The sequence below is a fragment of the Euphorbia lathyris genome, chromosome 10 (assembly GCF_963576675.1).
Source record: "Euphorbia lathyris chromosome 10, ddEupLath1.1, whole genome shotgun sequence".
Lineage (NCBI taxonomy): Eukaryota > Viridiplantae > Streptophyta > Magnoliopsida > Malpighiales > Euphorbiaceae > Euphorbia > Euphorbia lathyris.
This window is the reverse complement of record NC_088919.1, coordinates 58,564,835-58,586,877: the sequence shown is the minus strand read 5'-3', so window position 1 is coordinate 58,586,877 and position 22,043 is coordinate 58,564,835. Positions and strand designations below refer to the sequence as shown.

The following is a 22,043-nucleotide window of genomic DNA, read 5'->3' as shown; positions in this document are numbered from 1 at the left end:
AAAATACTTGTAATTTATTGGCTAAAGGAAACGTCCATAAAAAATTGGTGTAATTGTCAAGAAATAACACATAATACCGATGACCACTAAAGCTTAATTTAGGAGACGTCCATATATCAAATGGCATACAAGCAGAATTATTGGAGGACTGAAAAGGTAATTTAACTTGTTTTGCATTTACACAAGAAGAGCAAACAGAAACATTTCTATGCCTATTACAAGAAATCAAATTCATCAGGGCGTCCAAAATTGGGGGTCCTGGATGTCCCAAGCAATGATGCCAAACATCAAAGGAAAGAGCAGTAAGAGCTGAATGGGATGGAGTTAAAGGAAGAGGGCTAGACACGACTGGATAGAGGTCCCCCGTACTATTACATCTCATAATATGCCTTCCCGTCTGTAAATCCTTCACATAGAAACCCAAAGGATTAAATTCCACAGAAACGTAATTATCAGTAGTAAATTGACGGACAGAAATAAGGTTTTTAATTAATTGGGGGGCATGCAGAACATTTTTCAATTGGAGAGGATGGTGTTTAGTGGCTAAATATGCATTACCAGAACCATGAATAGGTACACAATTACCATTACCAACAATAATATTCCCATTGAGGCTCGAATCAAAATAAGAAGTGACTGTACCTTTATTAGCTGTCATGTGGGAAGTGGCGCCGGTGTCCATGTGCCACTGATCAGGAGGTGATATGGTCATAGTGTGCATGGCCTGTTCAATGTCTGTTGGTGCATAAGAGGGGCTGGCCATATTGAGATGTGCTTGTGGCATGTTAGGGCGCGGGCCAAGAATGCCCGGATGTGGTTGTGGGCGGCCGGGAGATGACTGTGGATTCCAGGGAGCTGTTGGGAAGGGGCACGGCGGGCTAGCCCATTCTTGATGCGGTGCCCAGGGGTAGTATGGGGCCTAATGATTTTGTGGCAGTGGACGGTATGAGGAGCCGGCCGAGTTGCGATACTGATGTCGGCCTCCTCTGCCGCAACAATTTCGGCCACCATGGCGGCCCCTGCGATGACTGTGAGGCGAGCGGCCGTGCACAGGACGGACGGAGGCGTAGTGCGACGGTGGGTCGGCGGCCTCAGAAGTAGCGGTCAGGGCGACAAGGTAAGGAGATGTGCTAATTTTGCGGGCTCTCACCGTTTCTTCAAGAATCAGCATGGATCTTGCTTTGTGGAATGGAGGAAGAGGATCTCCGTGTCGAATCTGGGTGCCGACAGTATCATAGGCATCGGTTAAGCCAGAGATGAGTTGTAGGACCATTTGGTCATTGGTAACAGGACGGTCCACACTGGACAACTGATCAGATAATGATTTGAGGTGCTGATAGTATGAGGATATGTCAGAGAAATCATCAAGCTTAACTTTAGAGAACTCTTGTTGAAGGAAAAGGGCCCGAGAGTTCTTATTGTCGGAAAATATATCCTGGAGACGCGTTTAGGCCATGGCTGCTGAAGAGTCGGCTCCAATTATGGTATGGATTAAGTCAAGAGAGATGGTGATGTAGATCCATTGGAGGACAACAGCGTCGATGCAGGACCATAGTTTAGGGTTTGTAATTTGAAGAGAGGTAGCAGAAGGAGTCGTGGTTGGAGAGGGAAGAATGTGGTCAAGAACTTGGAAAGCTTTAGCATGAAGCTTGAATAGGGCAGCCCAGGTCGGGTAGTGACCTTTCTCTATATCGAGGGTAATTTTAATGAATGTCGAAATGTTGGAAACAGTGAGAGATGGGTGGGTGTTTGGGTTACTTCCGGCGTTGTTGGTATTGGTGGAGGAATGGCCGGAATTGGGTGTGGTGTGTGAGGCGCCGGTGGTGGTGGTCATTACGGCGGAGATAGGGTTCGGCGAAGATAGGGGTCGGTGTTTGAGAAAGACAGAGAGAGAAGGAGAGGTTTAGGGTTTGGGAGAGGTAGAGTTGGTCTCTGATACCATGTAAGTGTTTGAATCACTGAATTTTCATTGATGTATAATTCTCTATATATACAAAGTACAATTCACCTTGTAGTGAATGACTAACTAAAGGATAAATAGCATAAGCTAACTAACTGTCTAGATAGTGTAATATAATCTAATAATATCTAATACAAACTTGAAAATTGAGCCATAGTACCTTCCGGCATTAACAACTGTCTTGTATTCACTTTCAATTGAGGAGCGAGTATTGGTGAATTGTTTTCGTGTGTGCAAAGAAATCAAGCTATTTCGTAATTACACACAGAAATTAATTGTTTAGGCGCAATTAATTACTATAATTTTATTTTTTTATAGTTCTAAAAAAAATTAGTATAATTTTTTTTATTAAGCATTCCACAGCCCATTAAGAGTTTCTCATAACTCAACCTTCAAAGAACATCCATCAAATCCATGATCATGAACCACCACTATACGGGCTATGGATTACACACGCACTATTATTCACCATAGGAGTGGGAGAAGTATGGTGCATTGATGCGCGTTTTACGTATATGTGCATGTGAAGGCAAGTGTACCTTACTTGTGTATCAAGTAATAAAGTGAAAGTAGAGTATCGTTCCCACGAGGATGGTGATTATAAGTACTAATCTCTTTGCTTACTATCTATTATTTAAACAACCGAAATGTAGAGTTTGTTGGACAACCAAGCTAAGACTTAAGCAAGAAATGAAATGAAAATTACACAAATTAAGTGAGAGATTACTTATAATGAAAGAGACTAAGGCTTCTAGCTTCACTTAACCTCTTTGCTTGGTAACAACACTTAACCCCTTTTAAGTTGTGTTATTCTTTCTAAGATGACGATTTTTCTTATTAACTAATAGATTCTCGAGATTGGCTCTAAACTCTCGATTAATTACTTTCCCTTAGTCCGACTCAAGTAATTAATCTAGAGAAGCATTAAGTTTTATTAATCTAAACTTTTTTAACCTATTTTACCTTGGTCCGGCTAAAGTGATTACTTAAGATTCAAGAAAAACCGCTCGAGTAATTAGTTCTAAACTTTTGATCAATTACTTTCCTTGGTCCGGCTCAAGTAATTAATCCAAAGAAGAATTAAGTTTTCTTAGTTCCAAACCTTCGATTTATTACTTTCCCTTAGTCCGGCTCAAGTAATAAATCTAAGATTTATAATAAGATTCATGAAAAACCTTGGAAAACCAATAAGCCGCACTAAATGGTCATTAGGTCCAACTTATGAATTTCGATTAATCAATTTAATCACGGTCAATATAAACGATTAATTATATTCAAATAGAGAGTTGGTCCATCTCCTACAAGCATTAAGAATCATAAGTTAGTTCTTAAAAAGGATAACGATAACTTAAATAGGTTAAACGTAATTACCACATAATTAAGGTTAAGATCCGCTTTTATCCTTAGTTAAGGGGGTTTTATCCCATGATTAGATTAAAACACACCTTATAAAAGATAAATAGTGGAGTTCATAGTAATAAAAGAGATTAAAGTTTAGAAGAAACCGCAATGACGATTATCGAACGAACTTCTTCGGTAACTTGAAACTTACTTTTATTGGATGAACTTTTGCACAAACAACACTTTGAGAACAATAACAACAATTACAACAACAAAAACAACTGATGCTTAAGAAGAAGAATCAACAATAACATCATAGAGGGGAGAATTAAGCCTAAGCTTGGTGTGTCTTCAAATGGCACCCAAGGTCTCCTTTTATAGTAAAATGGCACACATAATTGTTGAGCGGTTTCCGCAAGTGCACGGTATACGCTTGTAGTAATAAAAGATATCGATCCCACAGGGAACGTTTTTTAACAAAACTTATTTACAATCGGTTAAATTTACTTTAAGGTTTATAATATGGAAAAATCGTTTAATCGGTTTTGGTTTTGAAATTGCTAGAATGAGAATTAGATTAGAGTATGAAAATGTTAGAAAATACTCTGATTTAAGAATGAATTTGCAAGATAGGAACGTTTAGTACTTTTTAGAAAAGTAAACGAATGTATTTGTTTGCATTAAGCAAAGAAAACAACTTTAAACTTTGTACGAATTATAAAGATGAAATAAATGACGGAACCTCTAATTAATTGGCTTTGAACATGACAAAACCCTTTCGGGATAGTTGCCCTTAATCAAATTAAAACTCTTTCGAGATAATAATTTGCCTAAGTGTTCAACAAAGTTTCCTTATAAAGATTTTGGATTAAATAAGTTTTAACGAAAACACCAGCAGTCACTTTAGTGGATTGGTTACCATAAGTGCTGCATAAAAATCTATCGAATAGAACGGACTTTATTAGATGAAATATAAATTGATACAAGTTTACAGAGAACATGGAGCATGGAAACATTCGACGGCTTGCAAGTGAACGGGTTGATCAATCCTTTCCTTGGGTTTCGTTAGAGTTTGTCAGGCTCAGGGGCGGATCCTCTACTCAATCTTCTCGTTGAATCTTCGTAATAGAGACTAGGTCGGTCTACTACCAAAATGAAAACTAAACTGGAACAATGTCTAAACGCTACTAAACTTGTTATTATTGAATAAACAATGTATGTACATCATATTGCTTTTTACAGAATCGAAATCTAACTTCTGAATCACTTGATTCGGAATTTCTGCATAAATTCTATACTAATCTCTTTTTTCTACATATTTTCAACTCTCCATCAACTCTTTATTTATAGATGTTGAAGAGTCTTGATTGAAGTGTCGTGTCCGTTGTGAAGGATTGTGTCCGTTGTGAAAGGACGTCTTTATCCACCCGAACGATCGCGTTTCGTCGAAAACGAAAGTGTGTAACTAGGCTTCTAAAATCTCCTGCTCATACCGAGAATATTAAATTCTCTACCGAGAATGGGGGAGCATCAATTGGTCTTCAAACGAAGGAAGGAGAAGCTGGGGAACGCGTGTCGCGACCGTGAATTTGGGGGCCGCGGTCGCGACACGGAACGTTTTTCACCTCTTTGGCTTTCGTTCGCGTCCTCGATTTGGCGTTATTAATTTCTGTCGTCTTCGACTCCTTTTGTAGGGTTTTTCTTCTGTTTTTGAGCTCTTTTCATTCCTATTTGGATTTTACCAAATATTTATGTACCTTACAAGAAAGAAACATATTCGAGAGTAAAAGCTTCCTAAATAGTTATAAATAGCATAAATTCGTAGTAATATTGATGTAATTATTGATGATATTTTAGTTATATTTTGGGCTTAACAAATCTCCACACTTAATCTGTTGCTAGTCCCGAGCAAAATTTCACTGAATTTATCCTCTAACTAATCTCTTTACGAAAATAAAACATATATCTATGTATTACCTTTTGAATTAGTTAAGCCGAAAAGACTAACTTCGCATGGCAAATTTATACGCAAAATATCAAACTAACTTAGTATAATATACGATATATCATTTGTCTTGTATTTTTAATTTTGAATTGAAGCATTCGGGACGATATAATCACGCATGTTATTGAGTCTTTCGTCTCAAGGCATTTCAAAGCACAAAATTTCCTTTTCCAAACCTAAACTAATATATGAGATATATTAAATTTAAATAATTACTTGGGTTAATTATTTACTTAGTTACGCCCGAGATAAGGGTGGTCTTGATCGTAACTTTATACGTATTTTATTGCTTAGTGTTTGCTTAAGAGGTACCGACCATGCCATGGGTGGACGCAATCGTTACTTTAAACTTATACACGCTTATAATTTTTGCTTTAAACGTTCCTTCCATACCTCGATTGTGATAAGGGTGGTCGCAACCATGGCCAAAAGTAAACGGTACTTAATTATTCTTCCCTTTCATACATCGATTGTGATAAGGTTGGTCTCAATCGTGACCAAAAGTTAAGAATTCAACTAATTGATTAATTAATATGAAATATAATATTGAAATTGGGAAAAAGAAAGATAGTACATTCATCCTATATCGACTTAAAATTCAACATGTATTATGGCTAAAGTTTCCTTAAAAACTTCAATTGGTGTTAATGTAAGACGAAATCAAACCGAGCTAAAAATCGTTAGTTCAATTTAATGCCTATAAACCTAATTGAAAATTTAAAATAAGATTTATTGTATCATGAATTGCATGATATAAAATAGAGATTGAAAATAAAGAATTTATTTAACTTAAATACATTCACTCGAGACAATTTTACTTAAAATCGTATCGGAGATTTGTGAAAATTTTTGAAAAATATTACCCGTATACGTATAGAAATATTCTTTCTAACGATAATGATAACCTAAACAAATAATCATATTAACTTATGGTTAATTTATAAATATATGAAAATGTGTTGCAATATATTAGTGTTGCATTTGCATAAAAATTTATATTCGTTGCATTTTTTTCGTTTTGAAAAATAATATCTTTGTTGCATTTATTCGTATACGTATAGAAATTGATATATGTATGTCTCCTCCCATACTTAAATTGGACCATGTCCTCATTGGTGCAAAAATAAAGGAGAAAACATAAAAAATAAATACGAAATAAGGCATACGAAACAAAGATGGAAATTGTAGCAAATTAAGCATTCAACATAAAATTAGAAAGAGAAAATGTACCAAACATGTGAAAAATAAAATTGTACCAAATTATAACAAGATAATAAAAATAATGAAAGAAAACAACCTATGCTTGAGGCGGGGAATCCGAAGGTGTAGGTGAAGTCTCCACATTACGGCGTCGGAAAAAGGAAAGCATCTGATGCCGAGTCGATCTATTCTCACGCCTCAAAAGGTTGAGGTTGTCATTCATCACCATATTATTTTCTACCAAATCATCAATTCTTAAGTTCATTTGACGATTGTTGGAATTGATTTGGTCCAAAATTCTCCGCAAATCCACCGGATCATCCGCTTGAGGTGCTTGGGGTTGTGGTTGAGCTTGGGGTTCATTATCCTCTCCTACCGCCTCTCCGCCGCCTTCGGTACCTGCAAATTGAGAACTTGAAGCGCCACCACCCATAGTGCCACGAAGGTGGGCAATACGGGAGGCATACGAGATAAAGACGGGGGGACCTTGCGGAAGCAATAAATGAGCTCGCTCAAGAGCGGAGATATCCAAAAGGGGAACATACCCACGGTAGGTGGACATGTCAAAATCAGCCAATTCACCCCGAGCTCCCAACACAATAGCGGTGATAAAATTACAAAGAGGGATCTGAATGGTAGTAGCCCTCGAAGCACGGAACAAATTATCGAACATCATGCCAATGCTATCAATCCTCAAACCTTTAAACAATCTATCCAAAACATATAAATCCCGAACCTGAACCTTTGAACTCTCAACAATTGTCCTTAATCAACTTGCTTGAAGTGTTCTTAGAATTAAAATAGTATTGGTCCGAAAGAGTTTGCCAAACCGCATCATTATCAAAATCTTTAGGCTTATCATAAAAATTAGAGGTAGGGAAACCAAACATATTTTCCATAGCATCATAATCAATGGTGTATGTGATACCATTATTCCTAAAAGAGATTGAGGTTTCTTCTTATTCATGGTCAAAGTGACAAAAAATTCCACCACATATTCATTAATAGGCGAAAAACGCATATTAACGAAGTGCAAATCCATAAATTGGCGGTCGGCTTGTGAAAAATGTTTGAAACGAGCGGCTTCTTCCTCCGAAGCGATGTCAAAATAAGCTCCACATTGAACCCGAAGGCGATTAGCTTCCGTAACAGCGGGCTTGTTACCAACACGCTTAGTCCTAACCATGGTGATGGTGCTTAGTGTTTTTAGGGTTTGAGAAGAAGAAGAAGAAAAAGGAATTGAGAGAAAGAGTAAAGCTTGAAGATGAGTTTGGGGGTTTGAATTGGAAGTGATTGAAATAGAAAAGAGGATAGAAATTGGAGTGAATAAATTGGGAAGAGTAAAAGTAGGTTTTTGGGGAAGAGTTTGGAGTAAGGGATTGGGTAAAAATAGAGGTGATGTGAGGTTTGTGTAAGAGGTAGGGTTATATAGGGTGATTAGGTGAATGTATAGGTAGAATAGGAATAGGAATAGGCAAAAATATTGGCAAAATCGGAATCAATAGGGCATAAATCACGCGTGTCGCGACCGCGAATAGCAAAGCCGCGGCCGCGGCACGTGATTTTCAGGGAATTTTCCTCCTGAAATTCGTCCATTGTTTGCTGCTCATACCGAGAATTATTAATTCTCGGTAGAGAATTGGTCAAAATGGGCTATTTGGGTGCCTATTGACATGGTTTGTGCAATTTTGTTGATGATTTGGTTCCTGAACTTAATATAAAGTGTGCCTGCACTTAAAAACTAAAATAAATGACATTAATTGCAAGGAAAACCAAAGGTTTAACCTTAATAAATTGAAGTAAAGTGTAATAAATTGGTTTATGAATAATTAATGAAACTTAAATGTCATTAATGCATATAAGTTAAGAGAATCATATTAAGTGCATAATAAGTGCATATAAATATATATTAACTATAGGAACTTAGTCAATTGAATGAATTAATGTTTTAAACTCAATGAATAAAGTTTGTGAAAATTGGATTAAGTGTGAATATATGTGTTAATTAAGAAAACCATGATTTGTTCAATATTATAGATTTTATATAGATTTAACCATGATTATATAAGAAATGTAATCAAACATATATCTTACCTTGTAAAAATAGTAAATGAACTAAAATGAAATAGAACTTTATTGAATAAAACAAACTATAAAAACAAAGAATAAAATGAAATAATACAAAAACACACAAAATATTTACAAAAAGAAAACCTATAAACCTAAACTATTCTATATACTCATCCCTATCAAGTGGGATATTTCTGGCCTTAATACGATCAATTTGAAACTGCACGAAAGTTTCACGTTCCGGTGCAAACAGAAAGTGAGGCCCTGCTCGAAAGACACGTTTTACAAGTCCTTCGTGCTCGAGAAACTCATAGTCAATTGTCGGAAAGAATTCATCATCACTCTAGGGAACATCAATGGTACCCTTTGTACCGAGAATTATTCCACAGATTATATTGCCGAACCCAATCTTCTTATCCTTGGATCGAGAAGCGGCGACAAGACCCTCCATCAGAATTTTTGAAGAATCTACTGCATTTCCCTGGAATATATCTCCAAGGACATAAAGATCTGTGTCACGGACCACACTACTGAATGTGCGACCGAATAAACTGTGACACAGGAATTTGTGCAGATATAGCATGGAGTTGGAGCGAAAAGAGTGATTATAGGCGAGTTTTGAATTGAATCGCCAGAATGCAGTGAGCATTCTCCAAATGTCCGAGGATGTCATGTCTCGTCCAGGATGACGTTTGATTGTATCCCTCGGGGGAAAACCAAACCAAGCATGCAACTCAGGATAGCCGAAAGTAAAGATTTCGCCTTCCCGATGAAAACTGAGACGTACTCGTCGTTTATTAGTGAAACGCACGGTACAGAAGAATTCGAGTATCCAATCGCTTATTATTGGAAATCGCATTTGGGCGAATTTTCTCCACCCTAGGCGTTCCATATAGCGGCTCATGTCATCAGTAATGCCTAATTGGCTGTTAAGAAATTCATCCATATACAACATTCTGGTGAAGAATTTGTAACGGTGATTCCAATAACGCCTACCTTCATCGTGATTGAAGATAGGAAAAGGCGCCCCATATCGCTTGGATAAGTCTGGGCGTTTGTTGCTTGAGGCAGCATTGTGCCTTGAATGTTTGTATTTGGTAGGCATGGTGTCGATTTGAAAGAAACAAAGTTTCTGTTACTAAATAAAAATGGTGTTTTGAAGAAATCAGAGTTCTGATAAAGATGAAAAGAATTGTAACAGAACTTGAATCCTCTAGGACTAATTTATAAGAGTTTTAGATGAAAAGAGGTGTTGTTTTAATCATGAAAATGTATAAAATGACACCTTTCAGGAATGAAGAAACTTAAGGTTTCAGTTGTTAAGAGGTTTGTTGAAAGGTTTAGGTTGATTCAGACCTGAGTGTGCAGGAATTTCGCGTGTCGCGACCGAGAATAGCAAAGCCGCGGTCGCGACACGCTGATTTCCTTACGGAAATCAGGCGTCGAAAGCCATGTCCTGATTCACGGTAGAGAATTTATAATTCTCGGTAAGTTCAGAGAAAATCTAACCTAATTGGACAAATCTGAAAAATAGAATTCTCGACAGAGAATTCCAAATTCTCGGCAGAGAATTGCCTGAAACTCCAATTTCAATCTAATTTCCTAAAATTAATTCTAAAATTATGAAATAAACATATTTTATGCATATAAATCATAACATAAAGGCATCTAATCACAAAAATTGGCATTTAAAAAAAATAAAATAAAATAAAATAAAATGAACAAAAATATAAAAAGAAATAAAACAAAATAAACTGTGATCGAAAAACTGAGTGATTTATACGTCAGAAAATCTTGTTACGAACGAAATTTCTAGTTGTGAAATATTTTCGTAATAGATTTTACATCGATTACCATTAACTTTGAAACGAATTCTGTTAGGACCTTCCAGTTCTAAAGAACCATAATCGAATGTTTTGACGACTAAATATGGTCCTATCCATCTGGACTTAAGTTTTTCTGGAAATAAATGAAGTCGTGAATTAAATAACAGCACTTTATCCCCAACGTTAAAGTGTTTGACTTTAATTTTGGCATCGTGCCATTTTTTCACTTTTTCTTTATAAATTTTTGTATTTTCGTAAGATAGATGGCGTAACTCATCTAACTCATTTAAATCGAGCAAACGTTTCTTACCTGCTTGTCGTAAATTAAAGTTAAGTTCCCTAATAGCCCAATAGGCTTTATGTTCTAATTCGACAGGCAAATGACATGCCTTTCCATACACTAAGCGGTATGGAGTCATTCCTATTGGTGTTTTAAATGCAGTACGGTATGCCCATAATGCATTATTTAGTTTACAATACCAATCTTTTCTTGAGGATGAAACTGTTTTCTCTAGAATCCATTTGAGTTCTCTATTTGATATCTCCGCCTGACCATTTGACTGAGGATGGTATGGCGTTGATACGCGGTGGCGTACTCCATCTTTTTTCATAAGCGTTTCAAAACTTCGGTTTATAAAATGAGCACCACCATCACTAACGATGATTCTTGGACAACCAAATCTACAAAATATATCGTCAAGAAAATTAACAACAACTTTAGAATCGCTTGTCGGGGTTGCAATTGCTTCAACCCACTTTGAAACATAATCAACGGCAACTAATATGTAAGTTTTACCATTAGAAGGGGGAAAAGGTCCCATGAAATCTATTCCCCACATATCGAAGACTTCAACTTCTAATATGGTTGTGAGGGGCATCTCATCTTTCCTTCCTAGATTTCCTGTTCTTTGGCACTTATCACAACGAGTAATAAATGAACGGACGTCTTTAAACATCGTAGGCCAAAAGAAACCACATTCAAATATTCTAGCTGCTGTCTTGTTAGCTCCATTATGTCCTCCATAAGAGCTAGAATGGCATTCCGACATTATGGATTCAAATTCATTTTCACCAACGCATCTCCTAATTATCCCGTCACCACAAGTTTTGAACAGAAAAGGATCTTCCCAAAAATACTGTTTAATGTCGAAGAAAAATTTCTTCTTTTGTTGGAAATTTAATCCTTCCGGAACAATATTGGCTGCAAGATAATTAGCAATATCTGCATACCATGGTGATATGACACTTTTCATTTGATAGAGATGTTCATCAGGGAAATCATCTCGTATACTGTTAGTTTCACCTATGGGACCGTTTTCATCTTCAAGTCTCGATAGATGATCGGCGACAAGTTTTTCTACTCCCTTTTTGTCTTTTATTTCTATATCAAATTCTTGTAACAATAAAACCCATCTAATTAGACGTGGTTTTGCATCCTTCTTAGCAAATAAATATCTTAATGCTGCATGATCAGTGTAAATAATAACTTTCGAACCTAACAAGTATGACCTAAACTTATCACATGCAAAAACTACAGCTAACATTTCTTTCTCAGTTGTGGTGTAGTTTAATTGTGCACCGGAAAGTGTGTGACTTGCATAATAAATGATATGAAGTTTCTTATCCTTCCTTTGTCCTAAAACACATCCGACAGCTAAATCACTTACATCACACATAATTTCAAATGGTAAATCCCAATCGGGTTTAGCAATAACAGGTGCACTGACTAAAGCTGTTTTTAATGTTTCGAAAGCTTTAACGTAATCTTGATTAAAATCAAAAGTAGAATCTTTCATGAGTAGATTAGTGAGTGGTTTGGAAATTACAGAAAAATTCTTAATAAATCTTCTGTAAAAACCGGCATGTCCTAAAAATGATCTTACTCCCTTAACAGTAGTTGGAGGGGGTAGTTTCTCTATTACAGAGGTTTTTGCTCTATCTACTTCTAATCCTTTTTCAGATATTTTGTGACCTAAAACAATTCCTTCGTCAACCATGAAATGACATTTTTCCCAGTTTAATACTAAATTTGTTTCTTCACACCTGGACAAAACTTTATCCAAGTTTTCTAGGCACGAATCAAAAGAATCTCTATAAACTGAAAAATCGTCCATAAAAACTTCCATGATATCTTCAATGAAATCATTAAAAATCGCAGTCATACAACGTTGAAATGTTGCAGGTGCGTTACATAGACCAAAAGGCATTCTCCTATATGCAAATGTTCCGTAAGGACATGTGAAGGTTGTTTTATCTTGGTCATCCGGGTAAATGTATATTTGAAAGAATCCGGAGTAACCATCTAGAAAACAGTAGAAAGCATGACCAGCTATCCTTTCGATCATTTGATCAATGAAAGGAAGAGGAAAATGATCTTTCGTAGTTGCTTTATTTAGATTTCTATAATCTATACAAACCCTCCAACCAGTGGTGGTTCGCGTAGGTATTAATTCACCTTCTTCATTCCTTACAACTGTTATGCCTCCTTTTTTAGGTACGCAATGGATTGGACTAACCCATTCACTATCCAAAATAGGGTAGATGATTCCATTGTCCAGAAGTTTAGTAATCTCATTTTTTACTACTTCTTTCATATTCAGATTTAGGCGTCTTTGCCTATCCGCTTTAGGTGGCTTATCTTCTTCTAAGTGAATTATGTGCATTACGATGCTCGGATTAATACCTTTTAAGTCTGAAATTTGCCAACCCATACTTCCTATCCTATTTCTAACAACTTCTTTCAATTTCTCTTCTTGGACTTGTGTTAATTTGTTAGAGATAATAATAGGTAGAGAATCGCCTTCGCCTAAGAAAGCGTACCTCAAATGACTTGGTAATTCTTTAAGTTCTAATTTAGGTGGAACTATAGTTGAAGGCGGAACTGGTCCATCTTCTCGAATCAAAGCTTCTGGGTCCTTATCTTCTAGTTCCTCACTCATTATAGGTTCTATTATTTCTTCTTTTTGAACAATGTCATTTACACATTCTTCAATTAAATCAAGTTTCATACAAGCGAAATCCTCCATAGGATATTTCATCGCTTGATTCATATCAAACTCAATCTTATCATCGCCTATTCTTAAAACTACTTTCCCTTCCGACACATCCACTAGAGCACGTCCCGTGTTCATGAACGGTCTACCAAAGATTAACGGACAATTTACGTCATAAGCAAAATCTAAAATAACGAAATCGGTAGGAAAAATAAATTTGTCAACTTTAACTAGAACATCCTCAATTATACCGTATGGTCTTTTAGTGGTTTGATCCGCTAATTGCAAAACCATATTGGTACGTTTGATGTCTTCTTCTAAGCCTAACTTATTAAAAATAGATAATGGCATCAAGTTAATGCTTGCCCCTAAATCACAGAGATAACTGGAAAATTCCATATCTCCCAATTTACACGGAATGGTAAAACATCCGGGATCCTTGAGTTTTGTGGGCAAATTACTTGACACAATCGAACTGCAATCTTCAGTTAGCGAAATGGATGAAATTCCTTCCCAACTGATTTTCTTTGAAATTAAATCTTTGAGGAATTTACCATAATTGGGAATTTGTGTAATCGCATCCATAAACGTTAAATTAATATGCAAATTCTTAAGTTTGTCTAAAAATGTTAAAAGTTGTTTATCATAGTCCTTATTGCGGACTTTGTGTGGAAAAAGGTGGTTTGGGTATAAAAGTTTTTGTACTAGAGTCAATTGGTGCATCTTTTTGTTTTAATGTATCTTCTTTGGGCTTCGGTAAATCAGTTCCAGGTAAGGTCGAATTTCCGGGCATTTTCGGGCCTAAGTAATTTTTCTCTGAACGAAGAGTGATAGCCTTAACATGCTCTTTCGGATTTTCTTCCATATGGCTTGGAAGACTTCCCTTTTTGTGGGATAGAATTGATTTAGTGAGTTGTCCAATTTGAATCTCCAAATTATGGATGCTAGATGATTGGTTTTTAATAAGCTGATCGAATTTATTCTCGATCCGTTTAAAACCATCGTCGTGATTACTTATTTTTCCGCTCATAACATCAATAAATTTGTCGATTTTAGAAGATAAAGTGCTAATCAAATCTCTTGATTGATTTTGATAATTAGTAGTACGATTTTGATTAGCATTAGCATTATTATTATCTCTCCAGTTAAAGTTAGGATGATTTCTCCATCCAGGATTATATGTATTGGAATAAGGGTTATTATTTTGGTTTTGCCCTTGGACAAAATTTACCTGTTCAATTTCACTCATACCTTCGTAATCCACATCTGTTTGGATTGGCTTACCATTAGAATCACACGGTGCCATAAACCTATCAATTTTGTACGATAAGGCAGAAAATTGGGCTTGCAACATCGCTACTGGATCAAGATTCACTATACCTTTAACTGATGATGTTGTTGAGGATGATGGTTTCGCTAATGGTACGTGTCCACGTTCTGCGGGCCACATACTGCTGTTGATTGCCATTTCCTCCAAAAGTTCTCTTGCTTGGGCAGATGTTTTCTTCATGAATAACCCTCCAGACATAGCGTCCAATGAACCTCTAGTTGTAGGATTTAGTCCATTATAAAATGTTTGCATTAAAAGTTCGGCGGGCAATTGGTGGTGTGGGCATAAACGTTGAAGTTCTTTAAAACGTTCCCAAGCCTCATAAAGAGTTTCATTATCATTTTGAGAAAAATATGTTAACTCTTTAATGACTCTTGCGGTTTTTGCTAAAGGAAAAATTTTTGATAAAAATGCTTGGGCTAATTGCTCCCAAGTCTCAATTGATGCGGCTGGCATAGAAGTTAACCATTCTTTGGCTCGATCCTTCAAAGTAAAAGGAAAAAGGCGAAGTTTGATTGCTTCTGCAGTTACATCAGTAATTTTAAAAGTGTCACAAATTTCTAAGAAATTTGTCAAATGGGTATTAGGATTTTCGTTAGGTAACCCGTAAAACGTTACATTATTTTGCAACATATTAAGCAACGCATGCTTAATTTCAAAATGATGTGCATTAATTTGGGGTCTAACTATACTGTTTGTTACACCGGCCACTCCTGGCCTAGCGTAATCCATAAGTGTGGCCATAACTTCTGGCTCGGTAATTTTAGTTTTTATTGGGGTTTTGTTTTTCTTTTTCTTTTCTTTATTGTTCTTTTTAAGAGTTCTTTCAATTTCTGGGTCAATAGGATCTGGTGACGTGCCTGAACTTCGAGAACTGCGCATGAACTTGAAATTTCGCACGAACCGAAACTACCTACAAAACAGAATTTGAAAAATAAATATGTTAGTAATTGAAAATAAATAAAATATAAAAGTTTGAATAAGTATGAATAAACCTAGATTCGTAATAAAACACGAAAAATTTAAAATTTTGTCAAAAATTTTGGCGTTCCCCGGCAACGGCGCCAAAAACTTGTTGAGCGGTTTCCGCAAGTGCACGGTATACGCTTGTAGTAATAAAAGATATCGATCCCACAGGGAACGTTTTTTAACAAAACTTATTTACAATCGGTTAAATTTACTTTAAGGTTTATAATATGGGAAAATCGTTTAATCGGTTTTGGTTTTGAAATTGCTAGAATGAGAATTAGATTAGAGTATGAAAATGTTAGAAAATACTCTGATTTAAGAATGAATTTGCAAGATAGGAACGTTTAGTACTTTTTAGAAAAGTAAACGAATGTATTTGTTTGCATTAAGCAAAGAAAACAACTTTAAACTTTGTACGAATTATAAAGATGAAATAAATGACGGAACCTCTAATTAATTGGCTTTGAACATGACAAAACCCTTTCGGGATAGTTGCCCTTAATCAAATTAAAACTCTTTCGAGATAATAATTTGCCTAAGTGTTCAACAAAGTTTCCTTATAAAGATTTTGGATTAAATACGTTTTAACGAAAACACCAGCAGTCACTTTAGTGGATTGGTTACCATAAGTGCTGCATAAAAATCTATCGAATAGAACGGACTTTATTAGATGAAATATAAATTGATACAAGTTTACAGAGAACATGGAGCATGGAAACATTCGACGGCTTGCAAGTGAACGGGTTGATCAATCCTTTCCTTGGGTTTCGTTAGAGTTTGTCAGGCTCAGGGACGGATCCTCTACTCAATCTTCTCGTTGAATCTTCGTAATAGAGACTGGGTCGGTCTACTACCAAAATGAAAACTAAACTGGAACAATGTCTAAACGCTACTAAACTTGTTATTATTGAATAAACAATGTGTGTACAGCATATTGCTTTTTACAGAATCGAAATCTAACTTCTGAATCACTTGATTCGGAATTTCTGCATAAATTCTATACTAATCTCTTTTTTCTACATATTTTCAACTCTCCATCAACTCTTTATTTATAGATGTTGAAGAGTCTTGATTGAAGTGTCGTGTCCGTTGTGAAGGATTGTGTCCGTTGCGAAAGGACGTCTTTATCCACCCGAACGATCGCGTTTCGTCGAAAACGAAAGTGTGTAACTAGGCTTCTAAAATCTCCTGCTCGTACCGAGAATATTAAATTCTCTATCGAGAATGGGGGAGCATCAATTGGTCTTCAAACGAAGGAAGGAGAAGCTGGGGAACGCGTGTCGCGACCGTGAATTTGGGGGCCGCGGTCGCGGCACGGAACGTTTTTCACCTATTTGGCTTTCGTTCGCGTCCTCGATTTGGCGTTATTAATTTCTGTCGTCTTCGACTCCTTTTGTAGGGTTTTTCTTCTGTTTTTGAGCTCTTTTCATTCCTATTTGGATTTTACCAAATATTTATGTACCTTACAAGAAAGAAACATATTCGAGAGTAAAAGCTTCCTAAACAGTTATAAATAGCATAAATTCGTAGTAATATTGATGTAATTATTGATGATATTTTAGGTATATTTTGGGCTTAACAATAATTCCAAAGACCAAGTCTCCTTATGGCCTCCCACTCCCTAATCTTCTGAATTCAGCCATTAAGAGAGGGTGATAGAAGACTTTGACGATTTAGGAGTTGAAATGTGTAAAGGTGGGAAAGGAATCATAGGCTCCAACATGTTCATCAAATTTGGATAATTTCCTGGGCCTGATACACTTCGAATTTAGAGATGATTATTATTAGTCACTTGTTCATCTTTCTCTTATCTTTCCAATGCATTTTGAATCGCCTCAATCCGACTCCGTATGAGGGAGATACGTTGAAAATACGAAAATGTGTCAAATCTGTCCAAGTGTGAACAATTGGACTTTTATCTTACAGCACCAATCCATGATGAGGTGCACACTGGGTGTCACTAAAAATCTTTTCTTATGGTCCCTTTTACTCCCAAGTTGTCGCCTTAAGCCCCGGCTTGGTTATTTGTGCCGAAAACCTTGCGAGAGTGTCTAAAAAACACACAAAGTGGCTTAGATACATAAAATGAAGAAAATATACAAAAACCATTATCAAACTTTATTAAAATGGTACAAAATAACTAGTAATTAAATACTAAAAATGCTATAAATTATGATAATAACATGCATACCAAGAATAATATGGTTTCGTTTGACCACGAGTGGTGTCCACCATATTTCCTTTAGTCAACGGGCTTTAGCCCCATTCCCCTCAATGACTAAAACAACTCTTCTAGGTAACCCTTTGGTAAAAGGATCTGCTAGATTCTTTTCCGATCTCATATAGCCTAAGGCAATTACCCCATTCTTCAAGAGTTGTTTCAATTAATATACCGTGTCTAATACGAATAGGTCTTCTCTTTCCATTATAGACACTGTTTTTTTGCAGTACCAATAGTTGCCTGTGAATCACAATGCATTGAGATAAGCGTAGAAGAATTCCCCCACAACGGAACATCTGCTACTAGAGCCCTCAACCATTCTGCTTCTTGACTAGCTAGTTCAATGGCTATAAATTCAGATTCCATGGTTTGCTTAGATGATTTCTAAGACACTGCACCACCACCTAGAACAAAAACATATCCACTAGTGGAACTCACTTTATCATTGTTAGACACCCAATTTGCATCAGTATATCCTTCTAAAACAGCATGAAATTTATTAAAGTGCAAACAATAATTCATGGTGCCTTTCAAGTATTTGAGTAAGCGATAAAGTGCACTCTAGTGTTCATTATTGGGACAGTGAGTGTATATACTCAATCTACTAACTACATAGGCTATGTTAGGTCTAGTATATTTCATTAGGAACATTACACTACCTATGATCTTAGCATATTCTTCTTAGGAGACACTATTTCCTCCCTTATTACTTGTTAGATTTACGCTAGGATCATAAGGAGTTCTGGTTGGAACCACATCAAAACTGTTAAATTTTTTCAACAGTTTTTCAACATAATGTGATTGTCCTAATGAAAACTCATTTTCCGTTTTAGTAATTTTGATGCCAAGAATTACATCCGCTTCTCCTATGTCTTTCATGTCAAATTGAGAGGATAGAAAAGACTTTATATCATTAAGCATATCTAAGCTTGTCCCTAAGATAATCATGTCATCTACATATAGGCATATTATCACATAATCCATATCACAAGACTTAGAGTAGACACATGTATCCGATATATTAACTACATACTGATGCGGTTTCTCGCGAAACCTCACTAAGGGATAAGTGTACCCCGTCGTTATCAAGTAATAAATTTCTGGTTTAAGTCCAGGTTATCGTCCACAGGATTTATTTCTGCAAGTATCAAGCTACTCGATCTCGGATGTTATCTAGGCTTAGGGGGTTTTGAGTTTGGTTTTGTTAAATTAATCTACTCCTAGGTTGAATTGTGCTAATCCTAGCTAAATTATCTAATTCTAACTAAGTTATCTAATTCTAGCTAAGTTATTCTAAGCCTAACTAAATTACTCTAACCCTAATTGATCTTTCATTAACGAAACTATTCGAAGGAACATGGAATGATCGATAATAATTAAGATAGATTATCAAGTCTATTGAGTAAAACCTAATCCAAGTCACTTGTATTCAAGGCGATTAACCCTACTTACCCTCCTGAGGTTCCTAGCGCGTGATTCCCTAAGGCCGAAACTAGGTCTAAGGCTCAGTAAATTGGCGCTTAATCAACTAAGAGGTCGTCAATCTCCTAGGCTCTGACTAGGTCAGATTCAGCTCGCAATATGTGCCTACTAGATTTTGGGGCTTTTGAATGAGTTAAACCAATTGAATAAAGCGTAAGACAAGAATTAGACAATAAACATAGAACAAAACAAGAGCTAAATTATTATTAAAGGCGAGATGATTGTCACAAGATACAATAAGACAAGTTCGGCAACTGTATCAAAGAGTACAAACATAGAAAGATGAAAGAAGATACAAAAATCCCTTTCAGGGAACCTGTTTACTCTGCAGCCGGCGACTTGATCTTAAGGACGGACCTTGATAATTCCTCGGTAGAAAGCTTTGAAGGAGCTTCAATGGAGTTTGAGGAAGATGGAGAAGATGGAGAGGAATTATAAGGGGAAAGCTTAAATAATTTACAAAAACGAAAGATTTCTAATTTACAATTGGAAATTCCTATTTATAGACGTGTCTCGGGCCTCGTTTTGACCTAATTTCGTGTCCTTGTTGGTGTAGGAAGACGTGGGGCCGAACGTGGCTTTGTGGGGGCGGAATTGGTCTTTTTGACCAATTCCCGCAGGTCTGCTCGTCGAGCAGGAAAGTCTGCTCGCCGAGCAGAATTGCGACGAGCAGCCCCTGCTCGCCCAGCAGGCGCCTGGTGGCCTGCTCGGCGAGCAGAAATGGCCCGGGGGGCCCTGCTCGCCAAGCGTTTTCGCCCGAAGCGCGCTCGATCTGTGCCGGATGACTTCCAAACCCTTTTTCGTCCGAACTTACACCTGCACACGCATAAAAACTCCAGAAAACATTAGTCCAAAAGCCGAATTGATCCGTCAATCGCTTATTTTGAGCAAACGCTTCGTTTGGTGCGACTTTTGACGGGCCAATTACCTTTAAAAGATAACGGAATTCTAATATGCGTGTTATTTCGGCCGTATTTGCCTAAATTGATCACAAAACGAGCCTAAACGACGAAAAGTAAATAGAATGCTTCCAATTTCTAACTAACTCACACAAAAGCATTTAAATGCGAGAATTCCTCGCTTATTAGCCAAATAAACCTAAAAACCGTCCTAAAACCGTACCCAAAGATAGGGGTTTTTGACCCCTATCAAACCTCCTCACACTTAAAACTTTACTTGTCCCCAAGTAAACTAAAAAACTAAACCCGCCATCACAAGCAAGCTAGAAAACTTCCCAGTTTGACTAGGTGCTTGACACAATTTCGAGCATCTGTAATTACATGCATTCGGAAATACAAAGTAGAGACACGATATCCAAAAGCCGCATTTCAATTACAATAGGTCATAGTTTTAAGTAAAAGGACACATGTTCAATTGAACGAGCTTGAGGGGATCGCTAAGTAAAACACCTCACCATAGGTAGTTCACTCATTCACACAATTTTGGTGGCTAAAGTGTTTACTCTCGGCTTATATTCTTGCTTAGGATTACGTTGATTTTGAACGTTCATCCGAGTTCCTCTACTATGCTATATGACTCTGATGATATCAAAAACATCCTCTAATTGGGGTTGTAATGTGGTTAGAGGGTTAAAGGTACAACAAAGGTTAAGTGTTCTAGCGCTACAACAACAATGTTTAAATGGCTTTAGCAAATATGAAGTGATTGAGCTTTTTATTCGTCCTTTATTGTTTTCTTTTTGGGATGTTTTCTTTGAGACGTTTTTTATTTTTCTAAGAACTGGGGAATGGAGTTCTTCCCTTTTGTTCGTCTCTTTTCTTTTCTTTTTCTTTTTCTGTTTTTCTTTTTCTCTTTTTTTTCTTTTGGGATAGTGATGCTCATTCACTTCTTAGCCTTTTGGCTTGCTACTATAATGCCATAAACAACGATAAAGCGCTAGAGAAAAACAAAGGCTCAATTTGAGCTTTGCAAAAACAAAGGTTAAGTAGCGAACCAAGTTGTGGTTCGCAAAAACGGGTTAGAACGAAAGAAAAATCTACAAACTACAAAAATGTCGGCTCAAAGGGGCTTCCTAGAGTGGATGAAAAAGAAAAACAAGGTAAAGAAAAGGTTAATTCTAATGAGGCTGATTCATCGTTTATCATCTCAAATCATTGCATGTAGGTTCAACACAGTATTAGGTGAAAAATCTGTGATCTTCCACAAGTCAAAGCATTCACACAAAAATGTCAAGAAAAAGAGCTTTTTGATGTTCGCTCTTAGGCTCAAATTCAGCTCACAATTCTTTGGGTTTCAATTTGTGTTTACTAGTTTTCCCCAAACTCAAGTTTAATATCACATGCCTTCAATTCTTAAGTTATCTACCTAAGTAATGATTTTAGCATTTCTTCAAAAGTAGGGTCTAAATGCAAACTGTAGCTCATGCTTTTACAGATACAAGAGTTGTGTCCTACGCCTAAACTAGTTGTCATGCAATTTTAGATTCGGTTTTCAGCCCTTAAAGACAAATAACGAAGTTTAGATTCGAAGGAGGTTCACGGTTTTAGGTCCTAAACATGCAAAAACATAATAAAACGCCAAAACGCAAACCTAAACTAGACACGACGCAGCAAAAAGTTAAAAATTTATACAATTTTTGTAAGTTTGTCTACCCCTCCTCCTCACACTTAAAATATGCAATAAGTT

The 22,043-nt window shown here is 36.5% G+C and overlaps 1 non-coding gene across 1 annotated transcript; it reads left to right on the top strand.

Annotated features, from left to right (window-relative positions):
• Positions 1-14,993: 14,993 nt before the first annotated feature.
• LOC136210270 (small nucleolar RNA R71) lies at positions 14,994-15,100 on the top strand. The gene has a single exon (XR_010677975.1). It is a non-coding gene; the product is annotated as a small nucleolar RNA R71 (small nucleolar RNA).
• Positions 15,101-22,043: the final 6,943 nt, after the last annotated feature.